Genomic DNA, 21050 nt, shown 5'->3' on the forward strand with positions numbered 1-21050 from the left:
ACTCTTCTGTGGAGATTTAGCAATGAATTGAGGAGGAGGGCAGCAGGAAACACATGCAAAATGAATTTTTAAACACCAAGAAGCACTTTATTTCCTAGATTCAGTAGATTTTACATGTGCCTGGAAGGATGTAAGAGAGGATTTCTAGGTGGGTGTAGGCCATTATTGGCTTGGATAGTTGTCATTTGAAGACTAAACATAGAGGGATATTGTTGGCAGCAGTTGCTAGAGATGCGAATGAGTAGTATTTCCCATTAGCCTTTGGTGTGGTTGAGTCTGAAACCAAAGAAAGTTGGATGTGGTTTATGGAGCTGTTGATGGATGACATTGACCCTGAAAGGTCAAGAAGATGGGTCTTTATATCAGACCAACAAAAGGTAATTGTCTAACATCAAGATTTAATTTCTGGTATACTGTCATGCTTTCTTAGTTTGAAACCAAATATAGTATTTCTCATGATTTTTGGTTTAACTTCTTCTTTTAATAGGGTTTGATGGAGATTTTCAAAGAAGAAATTCTACAAGGTTGCGAACACAGACTATGTGTGAGGCATCTATATGCAAATTTCAAGAATAAATTTGGAGGTGGAGTCCTTCTAAGAGACCTGATGATGGCTGTTGCCAAGGCTACATATGAAGCTGCCTGGAAAGAAAAGATGCTTCTGATAAAGGAAAAAATGAGATTGCTTACGAGTCGTTGATGGATAAGCCAACTTCAAGCTGGTGCAGACATGCATTTAGCCTTTACTCAAGATGTGATGTGGTCATGAACAACCTATCAGAGGCTTTCAATGCAGAAATTATGTTGGCCAGGGACAAACCTATTTTAACTATGATGGAGTGGATTAGGACCTATGTAATGGTAAGGTTTCCAACAATGATGGAGAAGCTGCACAAGCATAATGGACAGATCATGCCTAGGCCATTGAAGAGGATCTCACATGAGGTTGAACATAGTAAGAACTGGATCCCTAGACAGGTTGGTGATAAAAAGTATGAGGTTCGTCATACTTTCACTTTGGAGAGACATGTAATAAGCATGAGGGATAGGAGTTGTACCTGCAGATTCTGGGACCTGAATGGCTTTCCTTGTAGACATGTTGTGTCTGGAATAAATTTCCATGGCAATGATCCTAAGGAGTTTGTGGATGAATGCTACAAGAGGCATGCCTACCGTGCAACATATGAAAATTATGTGACTCCATTACCTGGCCCTAACCAGTGGATTGTCACCCCTCATGATCCTGTCTGCATTCTGCCACCCATGTATAAGAGAAGTGCAGGGAGACCAAAGAAATTGAGGAAGAGAGACCCATAAGATGATCCCAACCCAAGTAAATTGCAGAGAGGGGGGCATCTTGGAAGTGTAGTAGGTGCAAGCAATATGGACACAACAAGAGAGGGTGTAAGAACCCTGTTCCAGAGGAGCAATCTGAAGTTGAAGCACAAACTGATGAATCTGTGGCAGGACAAGCACAAGGTGATGGAGTTCAACCTAAAGCACAAAATGATGGAGTTCAACCTACAACTGCTCAAAAGAAACCAAAGATAACTAATCCTAACATTGGTTTATATTGTTGCTATGAAACCTATAATGATAGATCTTGTTTATTGTTTCAGAAAAGAGGGTTTAAAAAGTGTAGTAAATGCAAGCAATATAGACATTATAAAAACAAATGTCAGAACATCCCAGAGTTGATTGTAGTACCACAACCACGCTCTCTTCCTGGGATTGTTATAAGGGAGCCTGTCAATTCCAATGTCACAGCCCCACTCCTTCATAATTCTGGAAAAATGGTATTCTGCTAAACCAGATAATCTGCAATTTCATTGAGAAAAAATATAATTCTGCTAACCATTGTATTTAATTTCAGAAAGAAAAAGTGGTAGATGCTCCAAGATCTGAAGATGAAAACTGGTATAATGGCTATGTTGGGACTCATGGAGGAGCAAGTACTTCTTATGTAATGACTGGGATCAATAGTTTAGATTAAATCAATTTTAAAAGCAAAATGACTAAAATTGATGCCTCCCTCTTTAACCCCACTATTCGACCATTTACCTTGGCAGGAATTGTAGACCATTGACTTTTGGACATCATTCACACTGACACCATTTTTGCCCACCATCAGCACTCGAAGATTGAAGTATCTTTTCTCTCTGTAGTGTTTTCAAAAGTCTAATTAGTAGTATTCGTAAATCTAGGTTGAATTTTAGGGTAAGCACTGTGATAGCTTCTTCAAGTGTAAAGAATTTTCCAATGTATTGGAATGATTGAACATGAGGGTTGTATTAAATGGTTGAGTAAATTCGAATAATTAAACAGAAAATTAACGAAGTAAATGATATAGAGAAGGAGAACCTAGAGTATGACTTCACTAGTTCGTAATTATGTTCTTAATAGTTCTAATCCACTCATGATTCATGTGGTAACAACTCCAAAAACACGAATTTTTTAAACTTTTCTCACCATACTCACGTACAACACTACACACACTCTTAAGCACTCACTCTTTCTTTTTTACAACACACACACTTACTCTTGTTTTCTCTCAATTCTATTTTCTAACCTATTTTACATTATATGAATATTTTACTCAATTCTATCATACACACATTAATGAATCATCATGAGTCAATAAATATTCTGAGTACAAAGCTACAAACATGGGTAATAATACCATGAGTATCATTTGTACTACCGGCCTATCAAATATTCTATGATCTAACACATTAATGAATCATCATGTCATCATTCACACATAAAATGCAATCCTGCAACGCATGCCACCACTATCGTGTCGTAACTCGAAACCGATTAACGACTTATGAATGCTAGACTCATTGGCTAAACTCAGCCACTTTACTTTGGAACGCCGCTCAGGAACATATGTACCAACTCTGACCCACTTTCTTTATCGAGCAATGATTACCATCTTAGCTCTCAGTCTGGATGACACAACCGCTCATGGTCTTCCCACTACAATAGCCGAAAACACAGGGAACCCAAACTCAACGGTCTACTATTGAGTCGTACCATTGAATCGTCTCCAGATCACCTCATCTCTAAAGTGTCGCCTCAGGTATATCAAGCATCCACGTTGGGTGCACTTCGAGGTCCCTGTAGAAGATCTCGCGCGCTCCTGCTCCTCATTTTCTCTGCAATAAACAAATGATACATGTCAAATACAATATATATTATCAATCATCTCCCCTATCATCCTTTGTCAATTCTGACAGGCATTTGTTACCTCTAACGGACATCTGTTTACTCTAACGGGCATAACCTCATATGCACTGTCTACTTCGACGAGGTAATCACATGTCAGAGGTTAATTCCGCACACCTATGATGATGACAAGCTAGACCTTCGTGCTATGTAATATATCCCATACCTTTCTTAGGCTATCTACTAGTCCAAGTTATGTGGAAAAACCTAATCCATATCCTCGGGAACTAGTCTATGCAACTAGTCTTTATTATTATTAAATTTTCTCAAAACACAAAAGATAAACTTCTTGAAATATTCGTTCACTTCTTTAGGAGTTTTTACAAAAAAACCGTCTTTATTATACCTTTTGAAAATATAGGATTCTCTTGAAGAAGGCTAATGTATTTTTAAAACTCAGCTTTAATTGCATAGACGTCTACCTGAGTGTGCACATCAAATTGTTCCATCAGTCCTGGTTAACCAATATATCACATATCTATGTTCTTACCTTATCGAGGCTAACTCCCAACTCTGTGGTGTGTCACTTCACAAGCAATACTATACCCCCAAGTTTGTGAATCTCTTGTTGCATTACTCTATGCAACATCACTATATCACTTATGCATCATAATAAACATTTATTCAACTCAGGATAATAAATATTATCATCATAGTATCATATTAGATAATCATAAAGGCTTGCTGCTGATTCCAACGCTGAGATACTTGCTGCTCGAGCTACGGGAGGGCTTTGTTTGTTTTTGCAACGCTGTTTTCTTGTTGTTCTATTTTCTGGCACACGTTTGCTCACAATTCTGGCCTATGTTGGTCCTTTATAAATTGCTGGAAGATTGCATGTAGTCCAGCCTTTCATTTTCTTCTTCTATCATGTTGTTTTGTGGTAGCTTTAGTTTTCTATTCTAAAGTAGCCTTGCTTTTTCTATGTACTCTTTCTTAGTTGTTCAATTTCTGGCAGAAGACTTTTTAAAATCACAAGCCTAATGCTTTGTTTTTAATAATTTTACTCTTGGAAATAAACTTCAGCTTTTTAAAAAATATTTATATTCGATAGATTCAATAGAGTAACAGTTTTATTCAATCAATTATACGTTACAGTTGTAATATAATGGTTTTAATATTTGCAGGTATTTATATAAAGGGAAGAAAGTGTTCAATAAGAGAGAGAAGAGGAGGCACATTCTAAGTTCTTTTATTTGTTGTTGTATCTTCTGTTATCTTATTTTAAAAAATATTCAGTTGAGTCGACATTCGTTGCAACAAAGGTCAATGCAGGAGAATGATGATTTGAAATATAAAATTTAGATTTTTTAATTGAAAATAATTTCGTGACCACAAATATCATTTAAATGGGAAAAATAAAAAATATTATTTATTCAAAACTACATTTGGATGTCAAATTCAATTACGTGTAGGTTTTCCATATGTAGTAGATGATGAAATTTAAGAATATCCCCCCCCCCCCCGAGTTAGATCAATCTTTTATTTCTTCATCTTTTATTCTGAGTTCAGAATATTTGTTGAACTCAATACTATTGACAAACCAAGCTTAATTATTTTTTTCAATTTCCATTATAAATTTTTAAGTATGAAACTCTTACAATTTTATAAAAATACAACAAATAAAAGGTAAATTAAAGCTAACTTTTGAAACCACAAAGAAATACATATCCTAATTCCACTTATGAATCCAAACTTGTTATTTCTCATATGAAAAATTCATAAAACTAAGTTTAACTAATGATACCATAGTAAAATTAAATAATAATAATATTAATGTTATTATTATTATCATTTAATCTTCCTCTGAAGTTATGTTTTCCTCTTCATCATTGGCCTCTAACTCTTCATCTTCAACAATCATTTTTCCCTTGGATGCCATAGCGCTGTAGTCAAACCCATAAATAAAAATGTTTGTTAAAGTTATAATAAGATAAGGAGAATCAAATGAATCTACAGTAACACGTTAGAACACTACCTTGATTGTCCTTTTTCAAAACTGCTGAAATATGTGTCCAGATCAATAGGTATGCCAGGAAAAGATCTACTTGGCTAGATTGATGAGAAAACGATATTTAGCATATTTTTTCCGATTAGAAAAAACAATATTTTGTTTAGAAAATAATCATTAGGATCAAAGAGAAAAGTGTGTCTTACACTTTCTGCCAAGGTTGGTATTTGGGTGCTTGAAGCAATATCACCTGGGTTACTCGGTACCGAGATTATAGAGGTTGTTGAAGTATTCAAGTTTGATGGGCATGCTTGATTTCTGTAAAACTTGAGAAGCTTGTTTAAAGTTTCTAGTTCACTCTAGAGATCCAACACAACGCCAAGACAACCACGAACTGGATCATTTCTCCGAATTGTACTCTCAATAAGTAGGGACTTAGCAGTAGCTTGTCTTTCATGTGGTTGGACAACTCTCATGTTACGAAGTATGTTGCTTATTCCAAAGTGTCTACAAGCATTAGCAAACTCTTCTTCCCTATTAGCAGGAAAGTATTGACCAAACTCGCAATTGCCAAAACAAGGTTTTCCTAGATGCTTACATATTAGACATGGATTAGAACCCATGTTTCCTCTCCTACTTATCTTTTTTTTTTCTGAAATGATAATGCTTATTCTTATCAGTACAAATTCTTGTGATCATGCGTATTTATACAAAAATTATAAGAATATATGATTGATTTCTAGAATTTACTGAGGTGATATATGTTAATGAATTTATGTGAAATTGGACCAGGTATATAAGGCATTCTTTATACTATATAAATCCTTATGTTTGACCATTCTTTTAATTCTTATTAATTGCTCAATTATACTTTTGACAAAAACAATAGTTATACAATTGGTAGACCATATTTTTACCTGATATAATATTTAATATTAAATTATGATATTTTAAGTGGAAAAGTCTAACTTGCGTGTGCGACTCATATTGACCACCATTAAAAAGTTGTTTTAAGTTTTTTAAATCATTAGATAAATAACTAAATAATCAATAGTTTAGATTAAATCAATTTTAAAAGCAATTGTAGACCATTGACTTTTGAAAATCATTCACACTGACACCATTTTTTCCCACCATCAGCACTCGAAGATTGAAGTATCTTTTCTCTCTGTAGTGTTTTCAAAAGTCTAATTAGTAGTAGTCGTGGATCTAGGTTGAATTTTAGGGTAAGCACTGTGATAGCTTCTTCAAGTGTAAAGAATTTTCCAATGTATTGGAATGATTGAACATGAGGGTTGTATTAAATGGTTGAGTAAATTCGAATAATTAAACCGAAAATTAACGAAGTAAATGATATAGAGAAGCAGAACCTAGAGTATGACTTCATAAGTTCGTAATTATGTTCTTAATAGTTCTAATCCACTCATGATTCATGTGGTAACAACTCCAAAAACACGAATTTTTAAAACTTTTCTCACCATACTCACGTACAACACTACACACACTCTTAAGCACTCACTCTTTCTTTATTACGACACACACACTTACTCTTGTTTTCTCTCAATTCTATTTTCTAACCTATTTTACATTATATGAATATTTTACTCAATTCTATCATACACACATTAATGAATCATCATGAGTCAATAAATATTCTGAGTACAAACCAACAAACATGGGTAATAATACCATGAGTATCATTTGTACTACCGGCCTATCAAATATTCTATGATCTAACACATTAATGAATCATCATGTCATCATTCACACATTAAATGCAATCCTGCAATGCATGCCACCACTATCGTGTCGTAACTCGAAACCGATTAACGACTTATGAATGCTAGACTCATTGGCTAAACTCAGCCACTTTACTTTGGAACGCCGCTTAGGATCATATGTACCAACTCTGACCCACTTTCTTTATCGAGCAATGATTACCATCTTAGCTCTCAGTCTGGATGACACAACCGCTCATGGTCTTCCCACTACAATAGCCGAAAACACAGGGATCCCAAACTCAACGGTCTACTATTGAGTGGCACCATTGAATCGTCTCCAGATCACCTCATCTCTGAAGTGTCGCCTCAGGTATATCGAGTATCCACGTTGGGTGCACTTCGGGGTCCCTGTAGAAGATCTCGCGCGCTCCTGCTCCTCATTTTCTCTGCACAAAACAAATGATACATGTCAAATACAATATATATTCTCAATCATCTCCCCTATCATCCTTTGTCAATTCTGACAGGCATTCGTCACCTCTAACGGACATCTATTAACTCTAACGGGCATAACCTCATATGCATTGTCTACTTCGACGAGGTAATCACATGTTAGAGGTTAATTCCGCACACCTATGATGATGACAAGCTAGACCTTCGTGCTATGTAATATATCCCATACCTTGCTTAGGCTATCTACTAGTCCAAGTTATGTGGAAAAACCTAATCCATATCCTCGGGAACCAGTCTATGCAATTAGTCTTTATTTTTATTAAATTTTCTCAAAACACAAAAGATGAGTCCAGAAGCTCTGAATGTCCAGAAGCTCTGAAGGTCCAGAAGCTGAGTAGTGAAGATTCTGAAGTCCAAGAGTAAGCTGGCTCTGAAGACCAAGTACTTCTCCTCTGAGTCAAGAAGCAGAAGGTTCAAAGGTCAGAGGATCCAAGCTTCCTTCTGACTCTGATCACCAAGCTTCAGAAGTTCCAATATGCATCACTCTGATCAGAAGTCAACTAGTATAAAGGTCATGTCACTATACAAAGTACAAAAGCAATTGTACCATTCCTGACGACCTTACCTAACTTATTCAGCCACAACAGAACCTGGAAAACCCAGATCTGCCCTCGAACGATAGCATTCCATGCAAACTTCCAAACCTAATTCCTTGGAGTATATAAAGAGGCTAAAGATGAAAGATGCAGCTTTTGAAGAAACTTTGTTGAAGCTCACGCGAAAATCAAATATTCTCTCAAAGCAATCTTTCTTCATATTGTACTAATTGTGTTTACTATCAGCTTTCTAAGAAGCATTTCTTTGTAAACTCAAACTTTCAAATAGTTGTTTGATTTTCCTTAAGGAGACCAAGGTTGGTTGGATCCTTGAGAAGACTAAGAGAGTGAATCTTAGTGATAGCTAAGTCAGTGTATTGTTAGTCACTTTGCAGGTAGCAAGTGCAGTTGTAACAAACTCTGATTAGTGGATTGCCTTCATTCTAAGAAGGAAGAAATCACCTTAATGTTTGGACTGGATTAGCTTGCGGGATTTATCAAGTGAACCAGGATAAAATCATTGTGTGTTTTCCTTAACTCTTATCTTAGCACTTTTATCTTTGGTGTTTGAAGAGATTTGTTTAAATCTCAAGTGGATCTAGTTTTAGATTTAAAACGTTATTCAAACCCCCCCCCCCCGTTTCTATCGTTTTTCATACCTTCAATTGGTATTAGAGCGCAAGTTCTGATTACCACACCTAACAGTGTTCAGTGATCCGAGCCGGTGTGAAAAACTAAGATTGCTGCCACCATTGAAGCGTAAAAAGATGTCTACAGGGCAAAGCCTCCTATGTTCGATGGTCAAAGATTTGAGTACTGGAAAGATAGGATTGAAAGCTTTTTTCTGGGCTTTGATGCAGATCTCTGGGATATTATAGTGGATGGCTATGAGCGTCCAGTTGATGGTGATGGCAAGAAGATCTCCCGAACAGAGATGAATGCAGAGCAGAAGAAGCTTTACTCACTGCATCATAAAGCTAGAACTATTCTTCTAAGTGCTATTTCTTATGAAGAATATCAAAAGATCACAGATCGTGAGTATGCTAAGGGTATCTTTGATTCCTTGAAGATGACCCATGAAGGAAACAAGAAGATGAAGGAGTCAAAGGCGTTGTCCTTGATCAGAAAGTATGAATCCTTCCAAATGGAATCCAGTGAGTCCATTGAGGACATGTTCTCCAGATTTCAGTTACTCATTGCTGGAATTAGACCTCTCAACAAGAGTTACACAACTGCTGATCATGTCATGAGGATTCTTAGAGGCCTTCCTGAAAGCTGGATGCCTCTGATAACTTCCTTGGAGCTCACAAGAGATGTTGATCAGATGAGTCTGGAAGAACTCATAAGCATACTGAATTGTCATGAACTGAAGCGTGCTGAACATCAGGATCAGAAGAAGAAGTCTATAGCCTTGAAATCCAAATCTGAAAAGGCTAAAGCTCTCCAAGCAGAAGAAGAAGAATCTGAAGAAAACTCTGAGGATTCTGATGAAGATGAGCTAACCCTGATCTCCAGAAAGCTCAACCGCATCTGGAAGCACAAGCAGAGCAAGTATAGAGGCTCTGGAAAGAATAAAGGAAAGAATGAATCTTCTTCTGGTCAGAAGAAGTCTTCATCAAAGGAAGTCACATGCTTTGAATGCAAAGATTCAGGGCACTACAACAATGATTGTCCTAAGCTGAAAAAGGACAAGAAGCCAAAGAAGCATTTCAAAGCTAAGAAAGGCATCATGGTGACTTTTGATGAATCAGAGTCAGAGGATGTTGACTCTGATGGAGAAGTTGTTGAAGGACTCATGGCTATTGTCGAGAACAAGGAAGCAGAGTCAAAAGAAGCAACTAACTCTGAATCTGCATCAGAGGAAGATCCAGACTCTGACGATGAAAATGAGGTATTCGCTTCTTTCTCAACCTCTGAACTTAAATGTGCTTTGTCTGATATCATGGATAAATATAACTCTCTCCTGACTAAGCATAAAAAGGTGAAAAATGATTTTTCTGCTGTTTCTAAGACTTCTGCTGAACATGATAAAATTATTTCTGAGTTAAAAGAAAATAATCATGCTTTAGCAAACTCTAACTATGTGCTTAAAAACTAGATCCTTAAGTTAGAAAAATTTGTTGCTTGTGATGCCTCTGATATTAAAAATGAATCCAAATATGAAAAATATTTTCAAAGATTCCTAGCTAAAAGCGTAGATAGAAGCTTGATGGCTTCAATGATCTATGGCGTAAGCAGAAATGGAATGTGTGACATTGGCTATTCTGGACCCAGTAGAAATGAGCCTCCTATGCCTAAGGCCAAACCTCTGCATGAACATTTTGTACCCTCTGGTACTATTTTGCCTGAATCATTGCCTACTAAAGTTGCTAAACCCTCTCGTAAAAAGGGAACTCCTTCTATGCTAAAATATCATGCTCAAATCCCTTTACATTATCATGTTGAGAAACCCAAGGTCATCAGAACCTCTAGGGTAACTAACAAGAAAGGACCCAGAAAATGGGTACCTAAGGATAAGATTATCTATGTTGCAGATATCATTGATCGCTCCACTGAAACACCAGTCATGGTATCTGGACAATGGATGCTCGCGTCATATGACGGGAGAAAGGCGTATGTTCGAAGAGCTAAAACTTAAGCCTGGAGGCGAAGTTGGCTTTGGTGGTAATGAGAAGGGTAAAATTGTTGGTTCTGGTACTATTGGTGTTGATAATAGTCCATGCATTGATAATGTTCTGTTGGTAGATGGCTTAAATCAAAAGTCAATTAGCTGACAAGGGTTATGATATAATCTTCAATCAAAAGTCTTGCAGGGCTATAAGTCAGATTGATGGCTCTATTTTGTTTTAACAGCAAGAGGAGGAACAATACTTATAAGATCAGACTGTCTGAGTTGGAAACTCAGAAAGTAAAGTGCATTCTTTTGTTAATGAAGAGCAATGGGTATGACATAGACGGTTAGGGCATGCCAGCATGAGAAATATTTCCCACCTGAGTAAGCTTGACCTTGTCAGGGGCTTACCCACTCTGAAGTTCTCTTCAGATGCTCTTTGTGAAGCATGTCAGAAAGGCAAATTTACAAAAGTCGCTTTCAAGGCAAAGAATGTTGTTTCCACCTCAAGGCCGTTGGAACTTCTGCATATCGACCTCTTTGGACCCGTGAAAACTGAGTCTATAGGTGGAAAAAGATATGGGATGGTCATTGTTGATGACTATAGCCGCTGGACATGGGTAAAATTTCTATCCTGCAAGGATGAGTCTCATTATGTGTTCTCTACCTTTATTGCCCAAGTGCAAAACGAGAAGGCTTGCAGAATTATGCGTGTCAGAAGTGCTCATGGTGGAGAGTTTGAGAATGACAAGTTTGAGAGTCTGTTTGATTCCTATGGAATTGCACATGATTTCTCTTGTCCTATAACTCCTCAACAGAATGGGGTTGTTGAGAGGAAGAATAGAACTCTTCAAGAGATGGCTAGAACCATGCTTCAAGAAACTGACATGGCAAAGCACTTTTGGGCTGAGGCAATAAACACAGCATGTTACATTCAGAATAGGATCTCTATCAGACCAATTCTGAATAAGACTCCTTATGAATTGTGGAAGAAAGTAAAACCCAACATTTCTTACTTTCATCCTTTTGGTTGTGTTTGCTATGCTCTGAATACTAAGGATAGATTACATAAGATTGATTCTAAATCTTCTAAATGTCTATTACTTGGTTACTCTGAACGTTCTAAAGGCTTTAGAATATATAACACTGATGCTAAAACTATTGAAGAATCTATTCATGTTAGATTTGATGATAAGCTTGACTCTAATCAGTCAAAGCTAGTTGAAAAGTTTGCAGATATGAGTATAAATGTTTCTGATAAAGGCAAAGCTCCAGAGGAAGCTGAGCCAGAGGAAGACTCTCCAGAGGAAGTTGGTCCCTCTGATTCACAGCCTCAGAGGAAAAGCAAAATTGTTGCCTCTCACCCTAAGGAGTTGATTCTGGGAAACAAAGATGGAACAGTCAGAACCAGATCAACATTTAGACCCTCTGAAGAGACTCTACTTAGTCTGAAGGGATTGGTATCCTTAATTGAACCAAAGTCAATTGATGAAGCTCTTCAAGACAAAGACTGGATTCTAGCAATGGAAGAAGAATTGAATCAATTCTCCAAGAATGATGTCTGGAACCTTGTCAAGAAACCTCAAGGCGCTCACATCATTGGATCCAAATGGATTTTCAGAAACAAGCTAAATGAAAAAGGAGATGTAGTCAGAAACAAAGCAAGGCTAGTTGCTCAAGGCTACAGTCAGCAAGAAGGAATAGATTATATTGAAACATTTGCTCCAGTAGAAGACTGGAAGCTATCAGACTGCTGATCTCATTCTCAGTGAATCACAACATAATTCTTCATCAGATGGATGTTAAGAGTGCCTTCCTGAATGGATACATCTCAGAGGAAGTGTATGTGCACCAACCTCCTGGTTTTGAAGATGAGAAGAACCCTGACCATGTTTTCAAATTGAAGAAATCTCTCTATGGTTTGAAGCAAGCTCCCAGAGCATGGTATGAGAGACTTAGCTCATTCCTTCTGGATAATGAGTTTGTAAGGGGTAAAGTAGATACAACTCTCTTTTGCAAAACTTACAAAGATGACATCTTAATTGTGCAAATTTATGTTGATGATATTATATTTGGATCTGCTAATCCATCTCTTTGCAAGGAATTTTCTGAGATGATGCAGGCTGAATTTGAAATGAGTATGATGGGAGAACTCAAGTACTTTCTGGGAATACAAGTTGATAAAAAACTAGAAGCTACTTACATCCATCAGAGCAAGTACACAAAGGAACTTCTGAAGAAGTTCAATATGACATAATCAATAATTGTTAAGACTCCTATGCATCCTACATGAATTCTGGAGAAAGAAGATGCCAGTTGAAAAGTATGTCAGAAGCTCTATCGTGGAATGATAGGTTCACTTCTATACTTAACTGCATCTAGGACAGATATTCTGTTTAGTGTACCTTTATGTGCTCGATTCCAATCAGATCCAAGAGAAACTCACTTAACTGTTGTTAAGAGAATTCTCAGATATCTGAAAGGTACCACTAACCTTGGCTTGATGTATAAGAAAACATCAGAGTATAAGCTTTCAGGTTACTGTGATGCTGATTATGCTGGAGATAGAACTGAAATAAAGAGTACTTCTGGAAATTGTCAATTTCTGGGAAGTAACTTAGTCTCATGGGCAAGCAAGAGGCAGTCTACTATTGCACTATCCACTACAGAGGCAGAATATATCTCAGCAGCTATTTGCAGCACTCAGATGCTCTGGATGAAACATCTGCTAGAGGATTATCAAATCCTTGAGAGCAACATTCCAATTTATTGTGATAATACTGTTGCAATCTCACTCAGTAAGAATCCAATCTTACACTCAAGGGAAAAACACATTGAGGTAAAGTATCACTTTATTAGAGATTATGTTCAGAAGGGCGTACTACTTCTGAAGTTTATTGATACTGACCATCAATGGGCAGATATCTTTACAAAGCCCTTAGCAGAGGATAGATTTAATTTTATACTGAAAAATATGAATATGGACTTTTGTCCAGTATGAAGATGGATCAGAACCTCTGACTATGATGCTTCCTCGTCAGAAGGTAACTTAGTCAGAAGTTGAGTACCCATTGGTGCTTACTCTGAGATAAGACAGTAAACGTGTGTCAGTTCATTCTGATGCCTCGTTCCTTGTGCCCTCCGGATAATCTGTTGTAATGAGTGTAGATGTGCTTATTCTCCACCGTGTGTTTTGTGTATTAACTGTTCATAATGATGTCTTTAATTTTCAACCGTTGATTTTACTTTTGTTTTATAATCAACAACGGTTACTTTCTAAAACCCACTACGCACACACGTTCTCCCTCACTTGTGTTATTCGCTTCTCTCTCCTGTTTGCAAAAACTCTTATCTCCAATTCTCTCTCTCTCGTTCATCCCTCTTCTACCCAAACCTCCAACCTTCAACAATGGTGAGATCTGAAAGAGCTGATTCCGGTGAAAGGGCTGATTCAGCCGATGGAAGAGTGTTCCCAAGGATGGTTGTGGGTCTTCCAACAGGGCAAGTAGGTCATGTTCTGCGTCTCAGATCGACAGAGGGTGCTCAAGCACAAATCCAAGATGCTGAGGATGTTGTTCCTTTTTCCCAAAGGAGCTGTGCAGTTACATGTGTCTTCCCTCCAGAAGAACTTCAAGTTCTTGCTGAATGGTGTTTCGACCTAGACAACAGTGCTGCTAATGGGGTCGATCTTCGTCCTGAAGTACAGGCTCAAGGCTGGGAAGGATACTTCAACAGATTACATGGTCCAATCTATGATAAACTGGTGAAGGAATTCTGGAAGCATGCTGATTGCAACGAGTATCAGGTTGTGTCTTTTGTTCTGGGAAAACGGATCATCATCTCAGAGAAGTCTTTTGCAAGACTTCTTGGTGCAGATACAAGTCGTGGCTACAGATTTCAGTTGCAAGAGTCAAAAGTCAAGACAAGCACCAAGGAGAAGGTCAACAAGGCCTTATACTCTACATGGAGACCGGACAAAACTGATTGCAAGACTAAGGATCTTCATCCTGACCTGAGAATCTGGCACAAGATCCTCCTGAACTGCATGAATCAAAGACCAAAGGGAAGCTCTCCAGATTACATCAATTTCACTCAGAAGGTGATGCTTTTCTTCATCAAGGAGCACACCAAAGTCTGTCTGCCTTACTTTCTCTTCTCCTGTCTGAAGGAGTGCATTAAAAAGTCAAGGACTACTGCTTCACCAAAGTCTGCCATCAAATACATACCCTTTGGCAGATTACTGTCTGACTTCTTCAATTTGAGCAAACTGATATCTGCTCTGACCAAAGCTGGATGCACAGAAGACCTAACAACAATTGTTGGAGATCTCTTAACTCCCACATCATTGAAGAGAATGGGCTTAGTAGAAACAAAAGTTGAGGTTAACTATGCCACTGCAAAGTCAAGAGGAAGAAGAATCCCTCTGAAGGACTACCCTCTCTGGTCAAAGGCTGATGATCCAGAGGCTATCAAGTACTATCTTGATGATCTAAAGCAGCAAGGCTTTGTGATTGATGTGGATGAATTCTTCAGAAATCTTCAAGATCCTCCAAACTTTGCGTCTCCCAGGAAGAAGAAGACCAAGAGAAAGCAAGTGGAACCTTCTGAGACACAAGATTCCTCTGATGGTGATGATAATGATGATGATGCACCTTCACCTCAGAAGAAAGCAAAGAAGGTCGAAATTGCAACGCAAGTCATTCATCTGGAACCTGCAATCTCTACCAGAGTCACCGGATCTGGAGTCAGAGCTTCAAGTAAGTTTATTGCTCTTTCTGATGATGATGATTTAAATCTGATTGATGCAATTCCTGTTGTTTCCAACCCTGAACCCACACAAATTTATCAACCCACTTCACACACTTCCCCACCTAGGGCCTCATTCTTTCAACCCTCCATTGAGGAAGAACCTCTCTTGAAAATGCTTCAAACCCCTAAGTCCACTACACCAACCTCACCCATTATTCTTCCATACACTCCACAAACCTCTAAACCAATGGTTTCTGAGACACAAGCTCAAGAGATACCAAACACTGAAAAGTCCAACTCTGAGCCTCAACCCTCTGATCACTCAAATCAGGAACCCTCTGATAGAGAAATTCTCTCTCCTGCTCCATCTGTTTCTTTTCCCACAAATGTTCCATTTTCCTCTCCTTCAAATAAATATAAAGCTTCTCGCCAATTCTTTCAACTTGCCAGAGAAAGAGTTTCAGAACTTCCTGAACATTTCTTAAATGTTCCCAGTCCAAACCGTTACTCTGGACCAAGGCCAGAACCTCTAGAAGCTCCTGATTTTCCAATCCATGCAGTCCCTCTGTCTTCAGTAGCACCACCCCGTCCTCTTTCTCCTCCACCTCAAAATGACAACTTTGTCTCTGACCAATCTCCAAATCCTGAGACTGAAGTTTCTCATCAAAACCCTGAGACCAATCACTCTGAACCCCAAACTGTGCAAATTGGTTCTCCTCATGGTGTTTCTGAAGCTACAAGTAGCAATCATCCCTCTTCATCTGAAACCCATCTTTCCATTGTTCCCTATACCCAACTCAGACCGAACACCCTGCTTGATTGCATCAACTTATTTAATCATGAAGCATCTTTAAGGGTTCCCAATGTGCAAGGTCGCACTGACCTCAGTGAGAAACCAGACTTGGTTGCTGAAGACTGTGATCGTCTTTGCACTTGGATGCTTGACCAAGCGGCAGTGATGCTGGGTTTCCTTACTACTGAAAGGGATCAAAGAGTTGAAGCTGTCAGTCAGCGTTTCAGAAGAAGAGCAGCTCTGAATGAACTAATGTTGAGAAATCAACTTCATGCTACTATTGAAGAAGCTAGAAAGAAGAAAGAACAAGAAGAAGAAGTTGCAAGGCTTGAAGCAGAACAACGTGAAGCTGCAAGGTTGCAAGCTCTAGAACAAGCAACTAAATTACAAGCTGAAGCTGAGGCACTTAGAAATCAGACACTTGGAATTATTCCATTTACTAATGTTGCCTCCACATCTGCTCAAGTTCCTCACTCTGATCAAGATGTTCCATCTGCTCAACCTCAGTCAGATTCAAGACTTGATCTAATTGAACAAAGACTTGATTCTCATGAAGCTCTTCTTCAGAGTCTTAAAGAGATGTGCACAGAACTTCTGAAGAGGACACCCAAGCCTTAGTCTTTAGGAACTCTCTTTATTCTGCTTTTCTACTATGTTACTATGTTTTCGCGTTTGACTCTGGTTCTTCTATTCAATTATCTTTTTTTATATGCTTGCATAATTCTTGTTTATCATTACTTAATTTTCACTCATACACATTAATCAACAAACAAGTTTTTTTATTTATTAATAAGATAATTCATACAATGCATTGATACATCTAAAAAGGAGGATTTTTCCTCAATACTCTACATCGCCTACGCATCGCTGCTTTCTCAAGCTCCAGTCGATGCTGCCTATGTTCTAAGTGGACCAAGCTCTGGCGCAGCTCCTGCCTCTCAGGACCCTCCGTCACAGTCTCCAGAGCCACCTCTATTGCTCTGATCTCCTCATAAAGGTCCAGCTCCTTCTGGAAGAATACTTGCATTTCCTCCACGAATCTGAGGAAGCCTCTGAGGATGTTGTCCATTTCTGGACTCAGGCTCATGCCTAGTAGCTGGTTTGTCAGACTATAGACACTCGACTCCTCTGGATGGCGCACATTGATGAAGAGATCTTCATCAAAGGCCTTCTTCCTCAATTGCTCGATGCATGCTATGAAGGATGCCATTGCAATATTGAATTCAAGTGAAAACAAGATGTGAAGACTGATATACTTTAACCGCTATTTATAAGCTCAGTTCAGTCTACAGAAGTTAATGCTGAAGCAGTTTCTCGAGGATTGTTTATTGGTAACAGATGTTTACCTTTAACTCCTTGGCTGGTGGTAAACGTTCCACTCATTCATTTAATCTTCTGCATATGCATTAATTAAAAACGTTTTCTTTCAAAAAAAAATTATTATTCCTTTCTCCATCTTTTTAAACTTAGACCTTTTCTAAGGGGGAGTACCTTGTACTTCAAGCTAAGTTTTTCACACCCCATGCTTTTTGCTTATGACAAAAAGGGGGAGTATACAACCAGTTTTTGATGTGTAATCTATGTTAGTGTGATTTCTTTTTCTTTTGGAGAAATTAATAGTTCCACTCTTTATGACCATAGATCTGTCCGTGGGCATTTGCAAGGAATACATTTTCACTTCTTTTGAAGTGATAATATGCTAAATCAGCTGACTCTGATACTTTTACCTTGCTCTTGACTCTGAATATTTATGCGCTCTGATATTCACATATTATCTATGTCATAAATTCTCACTCTGAACTCTTTTGTCATTTAGCTCAGAATCTAGATATTACTAATGTTTTCATTAAGTCTTATATTCAGGGGGAGCTAAGCTCAGAATCAAGCTGTGACTTGGATTTAGAATGAGCAACATAAACCATTCACCTCAGGATAAGTTTACTACTATTATCTAAACTCTGAGCGAATTCAGTCTATTGTTTAAGAATTGTTCATCAAAATACTTGGTTTTGTCATCATCAAAAAGGGGGAGATAGTAAAATCAAGTTTTGATCTAGTAGTACAACTCTATGTTTTGATGATTACATGTTAACTATTATGTATGAACAATTATGGTACTCTAACGTTGTTTTCTGAGTGTTCTATTTACAGGCCATGACTCTGGTCTTATTTCACATAATTCAGAAGCACAATGCTCAAAGAGTAACCTCTGCAACGCTTTCGCACGTACTATGTTCAATCTGAACAGTAGATTAAGCTTCAGAAGATCATAAAGCTCTGATATGGATTCAGCTCACTAGAAGCTCTGAAGGATCAGAAGCTCTGAAGGATCAGAAGCTTTGAAGGATCAGAAGCTCTGAAGGTCTAGAGGCTCTGAAGGTCCAGAAGCTTAGAAGGTCCAGAAGCTCTGAAGGTCCAGAAGCTGAGTAGTGAAGATTTTGAAGTCCAAGAGTAAGCTGGCTCTGAAGACCAAGTACTTCTCCTCTGAGTGCAGAAGCAGAAGGTACAAAGGTCAGAGGATCCAAGCTTCCTTCTGACTCTGATCACCAAGCTTCACAAGTTCCAATATGAAGCATCACTCTGATCAGAAGTCAACTAGGATAAAGGTCATGTCACTATCCAAAGTACAAAAGCAATTGTACCATTCCTGACGACCTTACTTAACTTATTCAGCCACAGTAGAACTTGGAAAATCCAGATCTGCCCTCCAACGGTAGCATTCCATGCAAACTTCCAAACCTAATTCCTTGGAGCATATAAAGAAGCTGAAGATGAAAGATGCAGCTTTTGAAGAAACTTTGTTGAAGCTCACGCGAAAATCAAATATTCTCTCAAAGCAATCTTTCTTCATATTGTACTAATTGAGTTTACTATCAGCTTTCTAAGAAGCATTTCTTTGTAAATTCAAACTTTCAAACAGTTGTTTAATTTTCTTTAAGGAGACAAAGGTTGGTCGGATCCTTGAGAAGACTAAGAGAGTGAATCTTAGTGATAGCTAAGTCAGTGTATTGTTAGTCACTTTGCAGGTAGCAAGTGCAGTTGTAACAAACTCTGATTAGTGGATTGCCTTCATTCTAAGAAGGAAGAAATCTCCTTAACGGGTGGACTGGATTAGCTTGAGGGATTTAGCAAGTGAACCAGGATAAAATCATTGTGTGCTTTCCTTAACTCTTATCTTAGCACTTTTATCTTTGGTGTTTGAAGAGATTTGTTTAAATCTCAAGTGGATCGAGTTTTAGATTTAAAACGTTATTCAAACCCTCCCCCCCCTTTCTATCGTTTTTCATACCTTCATCATCATGTTATCATTCACACATTAAATGCAATCCTGCAATGCATGCCACCACTATCGTGTCTTAACTCGAAACCATTTAACGACTTATGAATGCTAGACTCATTGGCTAAACTCAGCGACTTTACTTTGGAACGCCGCTCAGGAACATATGTACCAACTCTGACCCACTTTCTTTATCGAGCAATGATTACCATCTTAGCTCTCAGTCTGGATGACACAACCTCTCATGGTCTTCCCACTACAATAGCCGAAAACACAGGGATCCCAAACTCAACGGTCTACTATTGAGTTGTACCATTGAATCGTCTCCAGATCACCTCATCTCTGAAGTGTCGCCTCAAGTATATCGAGCATCCACGTTGGGTGCGCTTCGGGGTCCCTGTAGAAGATCTCGCGCGCTCCTGCTCCTCATTTTCTCTGCACAAAACAAATGACACATGTCAAATACAATATATACTATCAATCATCTCCCCCTATCATCCTTTGTCAATTCTGACAGGCATTCGTTACCTCTAACGGACATCTGTTAACTCTAACGGGCATAACCTCATATGCACTGTCTACTTCGACGAGGTAATCACATGTCAGAGGTTAATTCTGCACACCTATGATGATGACAAGCTAGACCTTCGTGCTATGTAATATATCCCATACCTTTCTTAAGCTATCTTCTAGTCCAAGTTATGTGGAAAAACCTAATCCATATCCTCGGGAACTAGTCTAATCTATTAGTCTTTATTTTTATTAAATTTTCTCAAAACACAAAAGGTAAACTTCTTGAAATATTCATTCACTTCTTTAGGAGTTTTTACAAAAAAAACCGTCTATATTATACCTTTTGAAAATATAGGATTCTCTTGAAGAAGGCTAATGTATTTTGAAAACTCGGCTTTTATTGCCTAGACGTCTACCCGAGTGTGCACATCAAATTGTTCCATCAGTCCTGATTAACCAATATATCACATATCTATGTTCTTACCTTATCGAGGCTAACTCCGCAACTTTGTGGTGTGTCACTTCACAAGCAATACTATATCCCCAAGTTTGCGAATCTCTAGTTATATTACTCTATGCAACATCACTATATCACTTATGCATCATATTAAACATTTATTCAACTCAGGATAATAAATATTATCATCATAGTATCATATTAGATAATCATAAAGGCTTGCTGCTGATTCCAACGCTGAGATACTTGCTGCTCGAGCTACGGGGGTGCTTTGTTTGTTTTTGCAGCGCTGTTTTCTTGCTATTCTATTTTCTGGCACGCGTTTGCTCACAATTCTGGCCTATGTTGGTCCTTTATAAATTGCTGGAAGATTGCTTGTAGTCCAGCCTTTCATTTTCTTTTTCTGTCATGTTGTTTTGTGGTAGCTTTAGTTTTCTATTCTAAAGTAGCCATGCGTTTTCTATGTACACTTTCTTAGTTTTTCAATTTCTGGCAGAAGACTTTTTAAACTCTCAATTTTTAATAATTTTACTCTTGGAAATAAACTTCAGCTTTTTAAAAAAATATTTATATTCGATAGATTCAATAGAGTAACAGTTTTATTCAATCAATAATACGTTACAGTTGTAATATAATGGTTTTAATATTTGCAGCTATTTATATAAAGGGAAGAAAGTGTTCAATAAGATAGAGAAGAGGAG

Source organism: Lotus japonicus, chromosome 5 (genome assembly GCF_012489685.1).
Source record: "Lotus japonicus ecotype B-129 chromosome 5, LjGifu_v1.2".
Classification (NCBI taxonomy): domain Eukaryota; kingdom Viridiplantae; phylum Streptophyta; class Magnoliopsida; order Fabales; family Fabaceae; genus Lotus; species Lotus japonicus.